The 17,181-nt window shown below is 41.2% G+C and overlaps 1 non-coding gene across 1 annotated transcript; it reads left to right on the top strand.

The window, feature by feature from the left end:
* Positions 1–6,592: 6,592 nt before the first annotated feature.
* TRNAY-AUA (transfer RNA tyrosine (anticodon AUA)) lies at positions 6,593–6,664 on the top strand. The gene has a single exon. It is a non-coding gene; the product is annotated as a tRNA-Tyr (tRNA).
* The last annotated feature ends 10,517 nt before the right edge of the window (positions 6,665–17,181 follow it).

The following is a 17,181-nucleotide window of genomic DNA, read 5'->3' as shown; positions in this document are numbered from 1 at the left end:
TCTGGAATTATCTTCATTGTCTTTGCAAGGGCTTCAGCCCATAGCTGAATATCCATCTTGATTTGGTGATTTCCTTTAGCTACAATTAACAGCTTAATTTTCTGAAGACTCAATAATGAGAGAGACTTGCTAAGATTTTGGAAGAATAATAAAAATACTTCCATTTGCATAATTATTTACAGTTTACAGAGTATTTTCAAACACATTATGTCACCAATCTGGACCTCCTCCCTAAATTCAAACCTCTAAACTGCAAACCTCCTGTCTCTGAAATGTAACATAGCCCTCACTGAGCTCTGCAGGGTCTGTCTGTCCCATGCCTATTTCTCTTCCTCCAGGAAGCATTCTCTGATCTCAATGCATCATCCCTACCCTCAAAAAAAGGTGTCCCTCCTTAGTAACCTATGTCCTTGTCTACCTTGCTTACTAGAGAGTGCTTCTTTGAGGAAGGAGTGGGATTGATTCTCTGCTGTATTCCAAGAACCAACTCAGAGTAGGAACTCGGGGAATAGTTGCCGAATAAACAGAACTGGGGCTTCCCAGATGGTTCTTTCCAAGAATCCGCCTGCCAGTGCAGGAGATATAAGAGATGTGGGTTCGATCCCCGGTTCAGGAAGAGCCCCTGGAGGAGGTAATGGCCATCCACTCCAGTATTCTTGCCTGGAGAATGCCATGGACAGAGGAGCCTGGTGGGATACAGTGCATGGTGTTGTGAAGAGTCAGACACAACTGAGCACACACACAAATGAATCTGACTTGATGGGTGCTTCTCAAGCACCTTAAGAGCAGCCCTGGGTGGGGCCGGAGATTCTGCATATTCACCAAGCACCCAGGTGATGCTGAGGCTATAGGTCCTTGGACCATAGTTTGGGTAGGTGTGTGAGCACTAATATTTAAACCTGATTGTTCACTGAAATCCCCTGGGAAAGTTCTAGATTGCTCCATGCCTGGAGCACACCTCTGGATTTTCTGATTTAATGGATAAGGGTGCACTTGGGCATCAAGAATTTTTATGGTTTCCCAGATGTTTTTAAGTATACAGCAAAGTTTGAGAACCAGGATGCTGCAGGGAAATTTGCCATGACTATGTAACTTTCAAAGGGAAGGGTGTGGTTCCATATAAACCTAGAAAAGTGAGTGTTAATGATACTTTACAAATTCAGAGTTCACAAAGGACTTTAAGCATGTATCCATTATTTCATTAGTTCCTTACAACTTGGGAGGAAGGCTTTTTCACATGAGAAGCAGACTCAGCAAAATGAAAGAAAGTGACGTCGCTCCGTCGCGTCCAACTCTTTGGGACCCCATGGACTGTAGCCTACCAGGCTCCTCCGTCCCTGGGATTCTCAAGGCAAGAATACTGGAGTGGGTTGCCATTTCCTTCTCCAGGGGATCGAACCTGGGTCTCCAACATTGCAGGCAGATGCTTTACCCTCGAAGCCACCAGGGAACTGAGCAAGGAGATCCTTAAAAGCAGAGATGTGAATCAAACTTTTTTTAAAAAACTTCTAATTATTATTTTTTTTCCTGAGGTCAGTGGAAAAAACTGAGGGTTATTAAGTCAAGTCCCAGCCCTGACAGTTGAGCTGCAGGTCACTTGACTTTGGACCTCATGTTTGTTCTCTGTTCCAACCCCTCCCCCATGCTCATGACACCCAGGCAGCCCTCCTGGGCAATGGGTCCTGCCAGCTCCTCTGTGTCACCTCTAGGTCCTTGGATGAATGCACTTCCTGCGCTCTCCCCTTCTCCAGCTGTCAAACTCCCATACCCACTTTAGTACTAGGCTCGGAGGTCCCTGCTTCCCTTGGTCAACATAATCCCTCCCACATGCACCTCTTTAGTGATCACTGCTGTCTATTTCTTCTTTTACTTCTAGCCTGTGAGATTGTCAACTCTATGAGCCATGTCTTATTTTCTTGTACTCCCTACACACATTACAGGGTCTGATACTGATGTGCTCAGTAAACATGTTAAATAAAAACAGTGATGAAATTAATCTGCTTTGGAGAGATGTTTTAAGATGATAAGGACTAGGAAGACTTAAAAAATTGCTTTAGAAAGTTAAAAACATGACGTTCAATGTAAGATATTATATTGCTATGATTATTCATAGTAATATTGTTGTTTATTAATTTTATTTTAGCCTTCCAGGATGCAAATCTGCTTATGCATTTTTGTACCTGAAATTTCCAATTGGTTAAATAAGTCTTCTTGTTGCTTTAACAGTTCAAGGATATGATGAGAAAAAGGGTCATTTAAAGTTAATCTCAAGATGGGGAATGAAAGAAAAAAAGTTATCCATAATCTCACCATCCAAGTATACACTGGTAAAATTTTGATATATTTCTTTCCAGTCTGTTATTTGCACACTGTGTTTTCTAAAATAGAGTTGTAATGATGATGTTTGTGTTCCATTTTATGCTTTTCTTTTTCACTTAAGATTGTAGCATACTTCTTCCCACCAATTGTTCCTACTTTTACAGGCATCCACACAGTCAAAGGCTTTGGCATAGTCAATAAAGCAGAAATAGATGTTTTTCTGGAACTCTCTTGCTTTTTCGATGATCCAGCGGATACTGGCAATTTGATCTCTGGTTCCTCTGCCTTTTCTAAAACCAGCTTGAACATCTGGAAGTTCACGGTTCACGTATTGCTGAAGCCTGGCTTGGAGAATTTTGAGCATTACTTTACTAGCATGTGAGATGAGTGCAATTGTGCGGTAGTTTGAGCATTCTTTGGCATTGCCTTTCTTTGGGATTGGAACGAAGACTGACCTCTTCCAGTCCTGTGGCCACTGCTGAGTTTTCCAAATTTGCTGGCATATCGAGTGCAGCACTTTCACAGCATCACCTTTGAGGATTTGAAATAGCTCAACTGGAATTCCATCACCTCCACTAGCTTTGTTCGTAGTGATGCTTTCTAAGGCCCACTTGACTTCACATTCCAGGATGTCTGGCTCTAGGTGAGTGATCACACCATCGTTATTATCTGTGTCGTGAAGATCTTTTTTGTACAGTTCTTCTGTGTATTCTTGCCACCTCTTCTTAATATCTTCTGCTTCTGTTAGGTCCATACCATTTCTGTCCTTTATCCAGCCTATCTTTGCATGAAATGTTCCTTTGGTATCTCTAATTTTCTTGAAGAGGTCTCTAGTCTTTCCCAATCTGTTGTTTTCCTCTATTTGTTTGCATTGATCACTGAGGAAGGCTTTCTTATCTCTCCTTGCTATTCTTTGGAACTCTGCATTCAGATGAGAATATCTTTCCTTTTCTCCTTTGCTTTTTGCTTCTCTTCTCTTCCCAGCTATCTGTAAGGCCTCCTCAGACAGCCATTTTGCTTTTTTGCATTTCTTTTCCATGGGGATTTTCTTGATCCCTGTCTCCTGTACAATGTCACGAACCTCTGTCCATAGTTCATCAGGCATCCTGTCTATCAGGTCTAGTCCCTTAAATCTATTTGTCATTTCCACTGTATACTCATAAGGGATTTGATCTAGGTCATACCTGAATGGTCTAGTGGTTTTCCCTACTTTCTTCAATTTAAGTGTGAATTTGGCAATAAGCAGTTCATGATCTGAGCCACAGTCTGCTCCCGGTCTTGTTTTTGCTGACTGTATAGAGCTTCTCCATCTTTGGCTGCAAAGAATATAATCAATCTGATTTCGGTGTTGACCATCTGGTGATGTCCACGTGTAGAGTCTTCTCTTGTGTTGTTGGAATAGGGTGTTTGCTATTACCAGTGAGTTCTCGTAGCAAAACTCTATTAGCCTTTGCCCTGCTTCATTCTGTACTCCAAGGCCAAACCTGCCTGTTACGCCAGGTGTTTCTTGACTTCCTACTTTTGCATTCCAGTCCCCTCTAATGAAAAGGACATCTTTTTTGGGTGTTAGTTCTAGAAGGTCTTGTAGGTCTTCATAGAATCGTTCAACTTCAGCTTCTTCGGCATTACTGGTCGGGGCATAGACTTGGATTACCGTGATATTGAATGGTTTGCCTTGGAAGCGAACAGAGATCATTCTGTCATTTTTGAGATTGCATCCAAGTACTGCATTTCAGACTCTTTTGTTGACCATGATGGCTACTCCATTTCTTCTAAGGGATTCTTGCCCACAGTAGTAGATATAATGGTCATCTGAGTTAAATTCACCCATTCCAGTCCATCTTAGTTCGCTGATTCCTAGAATGTCAACGTTCACTCTTGCCATCTCCTGTTTGACCACTTCCAGTTTGCCTTGATTCATGGACCTAACATTACAGGTTCCTATGCAATATTGCTCTTTACAGCATCGGACTTTGCGTCTATCACCAGTCACATTCACAGTTGGGTATCGTTTTTGCTTTGGCTCCATCCCATCATTCTTTCTGGAGTTATTTCTCCACTGATCTCCATTAGCATATTGGGCACCTACTGACCTGGGGAGTTCATCTTTCAGTGTCCTATCCTTTTGCCTTTTCATACTGTTCATGGGGTTCTCAAGGCAAGAATACTGAAGTGGTTTGCCATGCCCTTCTCCAGTGGACCACAATCTGTCAGACCTCTCCACCATGACCCATCCGTCTTGGGTGGCCCCACACGGCATGGCTTAGTGTCATTGAGATAGACAAGGCTGTGGTCCGTGTGATCAGATTAGCTAGTTTTCTGTAGTTTTAGTTTTAGTGTGTCTGCCCTCTGATGCCCTCTCGCAACACTTACCGTCTTACTTGGGTTTCTCTTACCTTGGGCCTTGGGTAATTCCTCTTGCCGCCGCCACCGCTGCCGCCGGCCCCAGCCCCCGGCCTGGCCTAGCCCCTCTTGACTGCCGCCCCCGGCCCTCGGCCCCCAGCCCCCGGCCCGGCCTAGGCCCTGTCAGCTGCTGCCCCCGGCCCCCGGCCCGGCCTAGATCCTGTCGGCCGCCGCCCCCGGCCCCCGGCCCGGCCTAGGCCCTGTCGGCCGCCGCCTCCGGCCCCCAGCCCCCAGCCCGGCCTAGCCCCTGTCGGCCGCCGCCCCCGGCCCCCGGCCCGGCCTAGCTCCTCTCGGCCACACAGCCGCCTCGCTTCTGCGCCGAGCCGCCTATAAATGTAGGACATTATAATTCATGGATGAGCTACTGCAGGAAGAAACAGCAGGTCAGGAAGCAACCGTTAGAACTGGACATGGAACAACAGACTGGTTCCAAATAGGCAAAGGAGTACGTCAAGGCTGTATATTGTCACCCTGCTTATTTAACTTACATGCAGAGTACATCATGAGAAACGCTGGGCTGGAAGAAACACAAGCTGGAATCAAGATTGCCGGGAGAAATATCAATAACCTCAGATATGCGGATGACACCACCCTTATGGCAGAAAGTGAAGAAGAACTAAAGAGCCTCTTGATGAAGGTGAAGGAGGAGAGTGAAAAAGTTGGCTTAAAGCTCAACATTCAGAAAACTAAGATCATGGCATCTGGTCCCATCACTCCATGGGAAATAGATGGGGAAACAGTGGAAACAGTGTCAGACTTTACTTTTTTGGGCTCCAGAATCACTGCTGATGGTGACTGCAGCCATGAAATTAAAAGACGCTTACTACTTGGAAGGAAGGTTATGGCCAACCTAGATAGCATGTTTAAAAGCAGAGACATTACTTTGCCAACAAAAGTCCGTCTAGTCAAGACTATGGTTTTTCCAGTGGTCATTTATGGATGTGAGAGTTGGACGGTGAAGAAAGCTGAGCGCCGCAGAATTGATGCTTTTGAACTGTGGTGTTGGAGAAGACTCTTGAGAGTTTCTTGGACTGCAAGGAGATCCAATCAATCCATCCTAAAAGAGATCAATCCTGGGTGTTCATTGGAAGGTCTGATGTTGAAGCTGAAGCTCCAATACTTTGGCCACCTCATGCGAAGAGTTGACTCATTGGAAAAGACCCTAATGCTGGGTAGGATTGGGGGCGGGAGGAGAAGGGGACGACAGAGGATGAGATGGTTGGATGGCATCACCGACTCGATGAACATGACTCCGGGAGTTGGTGATGGACAGAGAGGCCTGGCGTGCTGCAATTCATGGGGTCGCAGAGAGTCGGACACGACTGAGCGACTGAACTGAACTGAACTTACAGGCATCTTTTTCAGTGGCTGTGTACTGTATAACCCCTATTTAGATTGTCGTTGTACAGACCACAGTTCACATAGGAGTTACCCAGCTACTGGACATTGAGATTGTGCTTTTTGTTTTCATCTATGTTGAATGATGTTACAGTGATGATTTGTGATAAAGACATTTCTCTGAATTTAGGATTATCTCTTTGGCGGGTCAATTTCCAAAGGAGTAATCCCCCAAATTTATGCTTTTCATTCATCAAAAGCAGTGTATGCGAGTGATCACTTCATTGTCCTGTTTCCAGAACTAGGTATCATAAAATCTTCAGTTGTGGTTAATTTAACAGGTGAAAAAAATTCTTTCACATTAATTTGCATTTCTCTTATTACTAGGGAGTTTGAATAAATATCAAATGTTTAGCACAGGTTTAGAGGTTCTTCTGAGATTTAAAAGGAGTTTTTAATATATAAACTTCCCAGGCAACTATTATCTGCCTCTCCCTACTGTAAGAATTTATAGTTCTGTAATATATAAACTTCCCTGGTGGCTCAGACGGTAAAGCGTCTGCCTATAATGCGGGAGACCCAGGTTCAATCCCTGGGTTGGGAAGATCCCCTGGAGAAGGAAATGGCAACCCACTCTAGTATTCTTGCCTGGAAAATTTCATGGATGGAGAAGCCTGGTAGGCTACAGTCCATGGGGTCGCAAAGAGTCGGACACGACTGAGCAACTTCAATATATAAACACCAGTGTCTTATTTAATACACATTCAGTGAGCTCCACCTCTGCTTAATGCAAATGAAAGATGGTATTTACCCTTTCTATAGATGTTAAGAAATTTTCCTATCATATATAAAAAAATATTTTCTTTTAAAAATGTAGTTAATATTAAAATTAGTTTGGTAAATGAAAAATGTCTACAGAATCATATTTTGCTGGTTGGAGTCCTGTTATACACATAATATTGTCTCTTTCAAAATTACATATTACTTGAGGAGTTCCTCAACTTGAGAATTGAGAATGGGAGGGAGGCTGGTAGGAGAGGAGGAGGTTAGAAAACCAACCTCAAAATTCATCAGAACTGATTACTGGGGTAAGATAACAACTAAGTAAGAAATGTGTTTTCTTGGTGGTTCAGTGGTAAACAATCTGCTTGCCAATGCAGGAGACATGGGTTCAATCCCTGGTCCAAGAAGATCCCTGGAGAAGAAAATGCAACCCACTCCAATATTCTTGTCTGGAGAACCTCATGAACAGAGGAGTCTGGTATGCTACCGTCCATGGGGTCACAAAGAGTCAAATACGACTCAGTGACTGAACAACAAAAACAACAAAGTAAGAAATGCATAGAAAATAAAGCAAAAGAAAACATATCAAAATGTGTTTAAACATTTCCCTACTGTTGAGTATTTGGATGAATTGCTGCTTGTAGCTCTAAGCATAAAAGAAAATCTGTGTGGTAGGATTATGGGTAATATAGGATTTTTTCCCTTTATGTTTTTCAAGTTTTTGTAATTATCCTATCTTATTTTTAACTATCAAGTGAAATTGTTATATTAAAATTATTGGTACTAGTGGTTCATTTTTCATATGGTGTTTTAGCAAAGCACTGTACTTCACTACATTTATTGCAACCTTATTTTTTTTTTTGGAGTAGGAATGCATGCATGCTAAGTCGCTTCAGTTATGTCCTACTCTGTGCGACCCCGTGGATAGCAGCCTACTAGGCTCCTCCGTCCATGGGATTCTCCAGGCAAGAATACTGGAGTGGGTTGCCATTTCCTTCTCCTGGAGTAGGAAATTTCCCCCCCCAATATTACTAGGAATACAATGTTACAAGTTATCTTCTGACTATAATCTGTGATCTTGTGATCTTTGTATAATACATATGTGTCATAAAAATGAATATATGTTAGCATTAAGTTACACTGTGTTTCTATAATATAAAACAACAAATGGCATTCAATTTAGCACTTCAGTACAACAAATCAAGAAAGTTATTTTTAATTAAAAACAAGAAGAAAGACTAGTATCTCGGGGAGTTCATTGAGAAATCAACAATTTCATTCTGTGAATTTAGATGCTGTTATTTTAAAGCAATGCTTTAAACGATCTTAAAATTTTTCAGACACTTCTTAGGCAGGCACATAATTTATATTTGTCAAATAAATTGGTTCTAAATAAAGAAGGCTGAGCACTGAAGAATTGATGCTTTTGAACTGTGGCGTTGGAGAAGAAGACTCTTAAGTCTCCCTTGGATTGCAAGACGAAACTAGTCAATCTTAAAGGAAATCAGCCCTGAATATTCACTGAAAGGACTGATGCTGAAGCTCCAATACTTTGGCCACATGATGTGAAGAGCTGACTCATTAGAAAAGAAGACCCTGATGCTGGGAAAGATTGAAGGCAGGAGGAGAAGGGGATGACAGAGGACAAGGTGGTTGGATGGCATCACCGACTCAATGGCCATGAATCTGAGCAAGCTCTGGGAGATGGTGAAGGACAGGGAAGCCTGGCATGCTGCAGTCCATGGGGTCACAAAGAGTCGGACATGACTGAGCAACTGAACAACAATAAAATAAAGAATCTGAATATTCCTGTATTTATAAAGTTTTTGTTTCATTTAAAATGCATCTACTCTTTTGAAGGAGATATTTCATGGACCAAGTGATTATTATCTTTTAATCTGAATTCTCTTAGATTAAAAAATAACTGACTGACTACCTGAAATCAATCCATACCTAATTTTAGATCTATATTTATAGAATAATTAGGGCACTGACTTGCCAGGAGAGAAGGAGATGAACTAATGAACTTCTGAAAGGCTCATCTCTATTTTAGGTATTTCAGAATTTAGAAGTTAAAAAAAAATAACAGAAATGTATCACCTAAAACCAATAAAATTTTATCCTATGGACTTTGAGGGCTCCTATGTTGATTAAATGCTTTGTTTAGAGTATATTTGTGTGTGTGTGTGTGTGTGTGTGTGTGTGTGCATGTGTGTGTATAAATGGAAGATTCTCACTTTAACAACTGAATTTAATATTTGATTTTCCTAATGCTTGGAAAGGTGCTAAAACCTTTCCCATAGATTATTTTAGACGAAGAATTCTTGAATGTATAAGCACTGAAGTTATTGCTAAGTTGAAGGAAATAAACTTGAAGTTACAAGCTATGGTATATTTTCTACAAATGAAGCAGGTTATTATCAATTTCTTCAAAAGTGCACGAAAGTTGTTACTGTGAAATATAAGAAAATTCTTGATATGAAATACTTTTGATAGAGTCCTTTTAAAAAATCAGGAAATAATAGAGAGTTGAAGAGACTAATGGAATGTGTTATGTATGAAAACAACTTTTTCTTTCCAAGAGTTGAAGGTATTATATTGTAAACCAGTGTTTATATAGTATATCCTCAGGGGAGGAGGGCTCAATGTGTTAGATTAATTTTTTAACAACATTCTACTTGAAAGTGTTAAATGTATTCTCTCTTTGAACTGTTGTGAATGTAATGGGCCATTCTAAATGTTGGCAGGAGATATTAGTATGGGAATTATAATGGAACATTCCAATCTGTATCTTTTTAGTTAGAGAGTTGAAAATAGCTTTTATCTGCCTCCCCCAAATATGCTGTCCCAATATATACCTATGAGAAATTTAAACTTCTGGAGATGAGCAATTTTATTCTGCTCTGGGATATCTGGAAGATGACTCCTAGCCGAAACACTCACTCAAAATAGAATCTTGTTAATAAAATAATTAACATCCACAGTTTACCTGAATTCTACCCAAATGTATAGTGTTTAAAAGGATCTTTAATTATTTCAACAAATGTGGCAATGGCTGTTGTTTCACTTGTATTTACCCAGAGAGTATCATACAGGATTGTGTGATCAGTGTCAGAAACTAGCTTTAGATCACCAGTAGACTTGAGATTTCTAGTGTGTGCTCTGCCCTATGGTATGTAAACACGCTAATTTCCACACACTATTTCAGAATTAGTAGTATGGTTAACTGCATATGAGTATTTTTTTTGTATTCAGGTGGTCTCAATTTAAAATATGAAAGATCCAGACATTCAAAATGGGAGCCATGCATAGAATATTTACTCATGTAACAAAGCATTCTTTGAATACCTTATTTTAGGTATACAACTAGTTTCTAGACATCTAAAGCAAATTATAGTTCAAGACCTCTAAGACAAAGACTCCTGTCCTCCACAGCTTTCTAATGGAAACTGATGTTGTTTCCATAGTGTAAGCTCTCAGGGGCTCAGAGAAAAAAATCTATCCTTGTTATACACCTTTGTCCAAGATCTTGCCTTGCCTCAGCCTTTTAGTTGTACAGACTTTGTCTTATTCTTTAATGCTAGTTAGAAGCTTTTCTTTTTATCATCTTTATTTTCGCAGTGGTGAGTTAAGTTTCTAGTGCACTATTTCCCTCCTATTATACTGTACTTTTATTTTTTTCAGGCTGTGCCAAATACGTTTAAAAATTTCTGCCTTGTCCTGTATTTGTCCTCATTTTCCTTCATCACGTGTGGGGCTAATAGTGTTTTCTGGGTGAGAGTGTCTCATCTTTCCTTTTACTTTCTTTTCCTCTTTATATTATAGAACCCAAATCTGTTTTTAAAACCAGATCTATTTCCTCTGGTTCTAATCTTCTTTCTCCAAATAAGATTTTTTTTTTTTGGTTTTGTTTTGTTTGATTTTTGCAAAATATATTAATTCTGAAGCCTTCCCAGTCTCTCACAACTATTTCCTTTCTCACTTAACTTTTATTTTTCTTGAATAAATAATCACCTCATTTTTCATTTGCTTCATTATCTACATAAAGAAAGAAAGTGAAGTCACTTTGCAACCCTAGGGACTGTGGCCTACCAGGCTCCTCCGTCCATGGGATTTTCCAGGCAAGAATACTGGATGGGTTGCCATTTCCTTCTCCAGGAGATCTTCCCTACCCAGGGATTGAACCCGGGTCTCCCACATTGTAGGCAGACGCTTTACCGTCTGAGCCACCAGGGAAGTCCCACAATCCCCAGCTCTGGAGGCTGATGCCGTATCCATTAGGCCATTGGGTCACCACCCATTATCTATGTACTTATTTTTATTTTTTCTTGTGCGTTCAATCCAAAGTCATATGCCACCCAGGGTTGTTTTTTTTTTTTTCAAATGTTCAAATATATCAGAATTCTCATTAAATCTGGTTTCCCAAAAGCCTTCCTTCCCGAAATCCCCTCTCCTATTCTACAAGTGACCAGTTGTTGCTAACTCTGCCTCTCAGCTCATGCTGGGACAGTTGATAGCACTTGCCCTTCCTTCCTGGACTCCATGCCTTCCTTTTCTTCATTTACTCCCTTGCTGTGTTATCTAACTGTTCTATTTATCCATTCCTGCATAATAAACCACATCAAAACTCACTGTCTTCAAACAGTGTATGATCACCGCCATTCAGTGGGTTAATGCAGTCTTCCGCTTCACTCGGTAGTGATGGGGGAACAGGGGTGTCTGCAGTCGTCCTAGGGCTTGATTGTCTGCGATATGTAGGTGCCTCATGCACACGGTTGGCAGTCTATGCTACCGGTTGACTGGGGGCTCAGCTTGGGCAGTCAATCAGAGTGTCTGGGCATGTCTTCTCTGAGTGGCTTGGGATTTTCACAGCATAGTAGCTGGGTTCTCTGAGGAAGCATTCCAAGAACAAGTTTTTCAAGATGCCCAGAGAGAATCATCAAGTCTTCTTGTATCTAGCTTTGGAAGTCCTAGAACATCATTTTTTGCTGCATTCTGTTGTTCAAAGAAGCCACTAAGGCAAGCTCAGATGCCAGGGAGAGGAATTAGACATCTTCTCTTGATGTGAGGAGCAGCACGTGTGTAGAGAGGGGCGGTCCCATTGGCAGCCGTCTTTGAATTTCGCTAACATGATGGGTTAGCTAACGCTCCTGTCGTAAACCCCAGCATTTCAGTGACTTGAATCAATGCCACTTTATTTCCAATTCACATATCGCTTCTCTTCCCTTCCATCTCATGGCTCCACATTCCCTTAGAGAATTAGAGTCCTATGCTGTAATTTAGCATAGTTTTTCATTCATTTTTCTCTGCACTTGGTAGAGACTCATGTGCTTCATGTATAGGAAAGTTTCCCACGTTATTTCTTGTAAGTTTTTCTGTTCTATTTCCTCCCCACCTCCTTTTTTCCCCCTTATTGTTTCCTTTCTCATTCCAATTAGGTATTGGCGATCTTGAGTTGATTATCTAATTTTCTTATCTTCCTTTCTTCTGCTTCTTTAATATATACTTTCAAGGGATTGCCCCAATTTTATCTTTGAACACTTTTATTAAATCAGAAATTGCTGCTACTGCTACTGCTAAGTCACTTCAGTTGTGTCCGCCTCTCTGCCACCCCATAGATGGCAGCCCACCAGGCTCTTCTGTCCCTGGGATTCTCCAGGCAAGAATACTGGAGTGGGTTGGCATTTCCTTCTCCAGTGCATGCATGCATGCATGCTAGGGGTCTGTCAAATTTAAAAAATAATTTTTCTTGTGTTTTCGATTTTATCTTAGAGCATCTTGTTCTTGTCCATAGAATGTATCTTCTCTTATCTTTCTGATGATATTGCCACGCTTCTTAAAAAATATTTAAAAAATTTTCTTGCTGCGTCTGTGTCTTCAAGATTCCTAGTATATTTTCTTTGGTCTCAATCTTTTTCATTAGAAATTATGTTTCCATATCTAGTGATTTTCCCCTCTGCTTATTCACATTAAGAATTAAAGCATTAAAAATTGAATGGTGAAAAGTCCAAGCTGACCTCCTGAGTGGGCATAATACCCTCTCATGAGCTTCCCTATAAGGATATTTGACAGGAAACTGTTCCTTCTGGCCCAGAGGCAGTCCTTGGGAATTTTTTCTCAGGGAACATACAGTCTCCTCGACACAGTAACCTCTGGAGGGGTGGGCACCTGCCAGCCGCTGGTGGTTTAGGAGCAGGGCGGGACAGGAGGGCTAAGGTGGTGGCTGTCTCTTATTGCTTCTATTTTTAGCCCTTGTGCTTCATTCTTGCCTTCACTCTGTTGTCTCCAAATACAGAGTTTTCATGGTTTAATTTCCTTGCAAAATACATTTCCAACCTACTCATGGGGGTAGTGTGGGGGATGGGTGGCCATTCCCTGGATGCTCAGAGGTGAGAAGAGTTATTTGGGGCTTGACCAGGGATCTTTAAAGTGATCTCTATGATTACATCTGGTTGCTTCACCCTGGCCTATGGTGGTACCGGTGCTTCCAGTGCTCTTGTTAGCGTTTTTTTTTTTTCCTGCAACATTAGCTACTTTCTTCACTCTGTTTTTTTGTTGTTTTTTTTTTTTGGTTGTTGTTGTTCTTTAATTGGGATAAAGTTGCTTTACACTGTTGTGTTAGTTTCTGCTGTACAATGGAGTGCATCAGCTATAGGTATACATGCATCCCCTCCCTCTTGGATCTCCATCCCACCACCCACCCATCACATCTAGGTCACCATAGAACACCGAACCGAGCTCCCTGTGCTCGGCTCAGCAGGTTCCCACTAGGTATCTTTTCAACACACACTAGTGTATATGTGTCAATTCCTCTCTCTCTTAATTCATCCCGCTCCCCCACCCATGTCCAGTTATCACTCCTCTACCTGCTCTGCACCTCCCAATTCCATGACATATTTTATCTGTTGACATCTTCTTTCCTATTCAGTTTGCCCCTATAAGTTTGTGGCTTTTTCATGCCTTTATCTTTATTTAGCAGGGTTCTGAGAGGCACAAGAGGGAGAGTGATCCCATTGCCTGCAGGGTTTTATAACAACAAGGGAGACCCACAGTTAGTTTCTACGGTTGTCTTTTTGCATTAAAATGACAGTCCTAGGCTTTTCCCCAAAGCACTTAAGCCTAAGCTAGGCGTGCCTTCCAACACATCTATACCATGTCCTGGGAGCAATCTTTTCCTATTTGTATTAAATTTTAAACTTGCTTTTTTTCTAAAAACAATGAAGAATTGCAGATGTATTCATGGCTAAGAGTGGAAAATCATATTATGAACAGTGGGGCTTTATGTGACTTGGTCTTATATAGGCTAGTAACGTGGGTGTGTGTGCTCAGTCGTGTTTGATTCTTTGCAGCCCCGTGGACTGTAGCCCTCCAGGCTCCTCTGTCCATGGAATTTTCCAGGCAAGAATATTGGAACAGGTTCTACACCAGGGAATCTTCCTGACCCAGGAATCGAACCACATCTCTTGTGTCTCCTGCACTGACAAGCGGATTCTTTACCAAGAGTGCCACTTGGGAAGCCCATATACTGGTAATGGAGAAAGCAAAAGCTTTTGGAGTCATAAGCATCTGGTTGTCCATCTCAGTTTTGCCACTGTTACTGTGTGACTTAAGGAAATTTGCTTAACCTCTCTGAACCTCAGTTTCCTTATCTACAAGGTATTAATAACACCTAACACCTACCAAAGGTCTATTGAGAATTTAAGGAACTGATGGTGGAAAGTGGGCTTGTGATGGTGCTTAATCAATTGTAGCTGTTTTTACTCTTACTAAAGTCTTGCCCAGACTTCCAATAAATAGAAGTTTCTAGAGGTACTGACCAATATTCTTTCTCAGTCCCAAACAACAGGACACCAGCAGACAATGCCTATTTAAAGTAAAGCCTCATTTAAATACTTGAGAAAAGCTATCTCCTTATCTTCCCCATAAATCTTCTTCTTGCTTCTCATAATACAGAAATGAGTTCCAGGCCTGGAGACAGCAGTATCAGGACAATATTTTATGGTGTTATTGCACTTTGGATGCAAACATGCCCTGAGGATTTTATAAGCAAAAATGAAATTTCTTCCCATCCCTGTGGCATAAGCATTTCATTACTAAATTTATAGACAGATAAACAGTGACTCACAAAAATGAAAACTTTCTCCCCAACCTTGGCTATGACTAATGGACTTTGGCAGAAAATACCTGTCCATGTACCTCCAAGTATCTTGTATTCAATTTCTGCAATGTGAATCTCCCACCTGGTACCCCAGGGATTGTGTGGAAGGTGAGACTAAAGAGGAGTCTTCTCATTAAGATACCAGATGTTATACTGGGACTGGAGTCTGGGGAAGGAAAGACAGGGGCTGGAGGGAGTGTCACTGAAATGTGAAGTTGCAAAGACTATTGTTTACTGGAGTACAAAGGTATAAGTGTAAATGGGGAAGAGTGTATCTTGTAGAAAGAGAGGACCTCCGGAGACTTGATTCTTCTGATTCCTAGCTGTGATCTGGTCATGCCATTCAATTTAACAAGTGTTAATTGTCTACTTGGGCTTCCTAGGTGGCTGAGCGGTAGAGAATCCACCTGTCAATGCAGGAGACATGTGTTCGATTCCTGGGTCAGGAACATCCTTGGAGAAGGAAATGGTAATACACTCCAGTATTCTTTTCTAGGAAATCCCATGGACAGAGGAGCTGCAGGCTTTAGTCCATGGAGTGGTAGAGAGTCGGATATGACTTAGCGGCTAAACAACAACAACAATTGTCTACTTACTGTGTGCCACGTTACACTCAAAGCCAGCACTGTATTGATTTTTTCCTCTCTACCCAGGAAAGAAATCCCAGTTCTTTGAACATTTCTTGATAGTTTTATTATTTAAGTAGATAAAATTCTTTGAGATGAGTTAGTCTCTGCTAATGAAAAATTTCATTGAGTTCAGTAAATATTGATTAATCAGTATATGTGGGAAGTTTCACTGGTCAGGATCAGTGAGGGTTTCAGAGATGAATAAAGACCCAATTCATTCTCTCCTCTCCCCCTCCCCAAAGCCCACACTCCAAGTGAGAAAGTAGATGTCAAAAGAATGAGCTTGAATAGAAGCTGTCTGACGATGCATGCTCTCTAAGAGATTTATAAGACTCTCGAGAGTAGAGCGATGAAGAAGAGCTTTGGAAGGACCAGGGAAAGTTTCACAGAGATGATCTCGTGACCGAGCATTAAAGGAACAGATAGAAGTTTGATAAAAGGAGGAGAGAAGGAAAGATGTTCTATGTGGAGGGATTAGCCTAAGGAAAGGCATAGAGGCATGACAGGATATGGGCATTTGGGGAAATAATGCAGGAAATGTAAAGCGTCTGGCAGAAGATTGACAGGAGACGACTGAAGGGCACCACTTATTCTTTGAATGTTTACTATTCCCACCTGCAAAAAGAGGGAAAATAAAAACATTGACATCAAGATCTCTTCACACTTTACAGCTTCATGATTTTGATAACTAGAAGTAGGTGAGCTTATAAACTGTCTATTGAAGAATTGGAGCAAAGCCAATCAGAAACCCTGGGAGAAGACCATCACTTAATTAGACATAGAAGAATCTCTGACTGAGGGAAAACTTACTCTATTTTCTTATTTTATTTAAAAATTCAAAGGGAAGGACGCTAATTGTCCCAGCTTGTATCAGGTGTCACTGTTTCTCTAGACCAAGGATTGTTGGCATGTAATATGGGATTTCTAAGAAGGTTACTTTAATTTGAACCCTTGTTCATGGTGTTTATGATTCCCTGGTGGCTCAGACGGTAAAGAGTCCACCTGCAATGCAGCAGACCTGGGTTTGATCCCTGAATCGGAAAGATCCCCTGGAGAAGGAAATGGCAACCCACTCCAGTGTTCTTGCCTGGAGAATCCCATGGACAGAGGAGCCTGGAGGGCTACAGTCCATGGGGTCACAAAGGGTCGGACACGATTGAGTGACTTCACTTTCACTTTTCACTTTATGGTGTGCACAAAAAGCAAACCCTGCAGAAAAGGGTGGAAAAGTGGGATGCTTTTCAGGTCAGAAAAATGTATATTATGTATCAATATTATGGTAACTTGCCTCAAATTTCATGGCTAGAATTTGAATGCCAAGCCTTGTGATAGTTCCACTGGATCCTTCTGCTTCTTAAATGAGATAATGTATGTAAAATTTAGGAATTTATAAAACATTTCAGATAATAGAGGTAGAATAATACTATTTCTGAAGTATGGACTTTCTGAAATCTCATTTGAATGCCTGGAATTTTCAACAAGCTTTATCCACTTTGATCAACATGAGCTCTTATGTCTCTCAGAACTATTCTTGTGGAGTGCTACCCTTAT

Source organism: Giraffa tippelskirchi, chromosome 4 (assembly GCF_054371585.1).
Source record: "Giraffa tippelskirchi isolate mGirTip1 chromosome 4, T2T-mGirTip1v1.2.pri, whole genome shotgun sequence".
NCBI lineage: Eukaryota > Metazoa > Chordata > Mammalia > Artiodactyla > Giraffidae > Giraffa > Giraffa tippelskirchi.
Note: the sequence above shows the minus strand (reverse complement) of the source record. Positions and strands in the feature narration are given on the sequence as shown.